Source organism: Plectropomus leopardus, chromosome 15 (assembly GCF_008729295.1).
Source record: "Plectropomus leopardus isolate mb chromosome 15, YSFRI_Pleo_2.0, whole genome shotgun sequence".
In the NCBI taxonomy this organism is placed as follows: Eukaryota; Metazoa; Chordata; class Actinopteri; order Perciformes; family Serranidae; genus Plectropomus; species Plectropomus leopardus.
The window spans coordinates 1162008-1165326 of record NC_056477.1 but is presented as its reverse complement, the minus strand read 5'-3'; positions in this window follow the sequence as shown (position 1 = coordinate 1165326).

The window sequence follows — 3319 nt, the reverse complement described above, 5'->3', positions numbered from 1 at the left end:
CCCATTTTTCAGGTAACCTCCTTTTTTTCAATTATTTGTTTTTTTCAAATTTCAGCTTTCAGACTCTTATCTTATTGTAACTTTTTCCTATTTTCATGCAAATTTCTTGTAAAGTTGAAGAAGAAATCAAGCCAGTGTGTTCTGGTTTCAAAGGCTCAGTCACTGGTGCAAACTTCTAATATGTAGACAGAAGATTTTCTTTTTCGTGCCACTTGGCGGCTGCACAGTGCGGCGTTTCCTGTTGTGAGTGTGACGTTTCGGCTGGGTAATCTGTATTGATTTCTAAATGTTGCTTCACACAGAGATGCTCAGGATAACAGGATGTTAACACCACTTGCATGTGCGAAGTGTCTCGCCGTTTCATCACACGTCTTTTTGCTCTCAAGTGTTTCTGCTCAGCTGGAAAACTCATCACCGCTCCGCATTGTTCTCCTCATCTTTTGTCTTTCTCGTCGTCCCGTGTCTCTCCTTGCCTCGCTCCCCCTTTTTTTTCTTTTTCTTTTTTTCTCACTATCCAAGGTTGTTTCCCAGGCCGGGGTAACGGGAAGCGAGCACAATGTGTTGGCCCGCGGGAGAGATAACACAGACAGGAAGGGGCGGGAGCAACCCCCCCAGATGGACAGGAAGTTAACTTGAGTGTTTGGTTTAGCTGATTAGAGGACGGAGAGAAAAAGAGAGAGGCTGAGAGTTAACCGGCCGCTCTGCGTTTACGCATGAACAGGAAAGCGTTGCGAGGTCTTCCAGCTATTGTATCCACCGTTTATCAAACAGCGTTCCAGGGAGTTTTAAAGACACGAGTTCACGTCCAAACAAAACAGAATAAACAGGAGGACAAATAAACTGTCTTCTCTAAACTGGACTGACATTACATTCACAAAAAATCTGCAGAAGTATTTAAATCCTGCAGCGTAAACTATTTTAACGCCCTGATTCTTTATCAGCTGTCCCCACCGACAATGGACGACCTTTTTTTTTTTTTAAATGTCTTTTAAACCGCCCTGATTTATCTCCAGCACCTTCGTTTAGACAATGAGCCAAAATGTCTGGAGGTATTTAGTAACTGCTGCTGAGTCGCTGATAAAAAGTCCTTCGCTCGGCAGTCTTTTTAGATATCCAGGCGTCAAACAGAGCATCAGCACGTCCACATGCACAGTTTACATTTACATTTGCTGTGTCTCCTGTCCTTGTCCCAGAAAACAAACACCAGAAAAAAATCTGCTTTCAGCTGAATACAAAAAAAATCTATATTATTAACACAGTCTGTGATATCGAGCCGATCACAATCACAGCCGTTAATTTAAAATAACTTCGGGTTAGAAAACCGCCGCATCATCAAACCAGTCCTCTCAGGTTTCAGAGCTGTAAATGCTTGCGAGAGGTGTCTGAACGCAGCACAACAAAACTGATCCAGGCTCTAAAGGGTTAAGAACTAAATCAACAGTCTAGTTGGAGAAATTGTTGCATAATGAATAAAAGGAGTAAATTAAAGTCAACAAGTCTTTATAAGTTTGCCTCGTTGTTAGATGGTACAAACTGTAGGTCAGTCATGATGAACAGAATATTTTGTTTCTGTAAAAAAACGAAAAAAATGATCTAAAACTTGCCAAAATGTGAGATGAGAGAGTTTGACCTGCCGGTAGCCGCAGGGGACGAGGGGTTAAAGTTATTGAGGCCACCTCGGAGCCATCGCAGCGGCCCGACTGGCCGCTTCTGCCACCCGCCGCTTCCTGAGTTGTCTGAATGACTTTTGTTGGAGTAGGCCGCAGAGAATTGGGCTTTCATCTCAACAATAACTGCGATGATAGCTTCTGTCAAATAAGAGCCGGGAACACGTCGTAATTCAGCACAGCCATTTCCTCCCAGTCCGCCGTCTTTTCTGCTCAGCACAACAGAGCTGGCAAAATGGACAAAGTGACTCCTCAGACTTACTGGACTGTTTCAGAAAAGCAAAACACGGAAAAATCTGATTTTTTCATCTTGAAAAAAACTGCAAGAGTTTGAAATATCAACTTGTCAAACTGATGTCATGTCAAGAGTTGCTGCAATATTGCATTAAAGGAAACATATGACCAAAAAAATAGCTGGGATATCAAAGGCTGAACAGCATGAGTTTTCCAGAATTCCTTAAAAACGGCACAGAGCAAACACAGGCGGCGTCTCGCTGTGATCAAACGCTTCAAACCTCTTTGAGTTCAAACTCCCGTGACTGCTCAAAGTTTTCACCTCCGACAACGATCTCCCCCCAGAGCGCTCGTATTTACAAAAATCCCCTCGCTCTCGCAGTGTTTATGGCCATTTTCTCTAATATGTTTTTAAAAGCATCAAACTTGGAAGAGGATACATGAGAGAGAAGAGAAAGATGGTAAAAATGGCAAAAATCTTAAAAATCTACAAGGTGCTTGTTTTGATGTGCACCATTTTGCATCCCCGACAGGACAGAAATAAAACTGATTGATATTAAAATTCCAATATTGGTCAAATACGCAGATGATAGAGTTGATATTTAATATAAAAATTTGAGTTAATAAAACAAAGCATACTTTTTAAATATCGTTTTTGTGCTGCATGCAGGACTTTTGGTCCCCAGATTACCTACGGGGTGAGTGCTCTTGACTTTCTCGCTTCTCTTTGGCACGAGCAGCTGCGGACACGATGCAGCAGCAGGGAGGAGTGGCGGCTTTGCGCCGTAAAGCTACGAGATGGTGGTGGTTGTAAAATTACAGCTCACGGCAACTTCCTACGTCAAAGTCTCTGGCTTTTGTTTGATATCTAGTGTCGTTGCACACTGCCGATCCGTCGTTAGCGCTCAAATTTTATATGGAAAAAAAACAACAAATCATCAAATATTTGTATCACAAATCCAAATCTGACTCATCTGAGCGACACATTTATACTTTTCAAAACATAACCACGTGCTTTTGTTGCCGAAACCAAAGGGAGTAAAGATGTACCTACGCTTTAAGTTTATTTTGTAACGACACCGGATGTTTAATTAGCACAAACTATACATTTCCTGTAAAATATTTTGAAAAGACACAATGCATGTAACAAGTGTATATTGACAGACTTTCCTTGGGGCATCCAAAAGTGACGCAGGAGGGTGCTTAGGGTGTCATATTCTGACGTGTAGGGCCGCTGTGTTGTTTGTGTCTGTGTTTAATTGTCTAAATTGAATTCATTCGTTTATTAAGAAATATGCATAATTAGTATGTGCATGTGCAGATAAGTACAGGTGCATATATAAATCTTGATCTGCAGTACGGTCACTGGTGGGGAAAAAGGGGGGATGCAAAATGGTGCAGCTAAAAGTAAGACATAA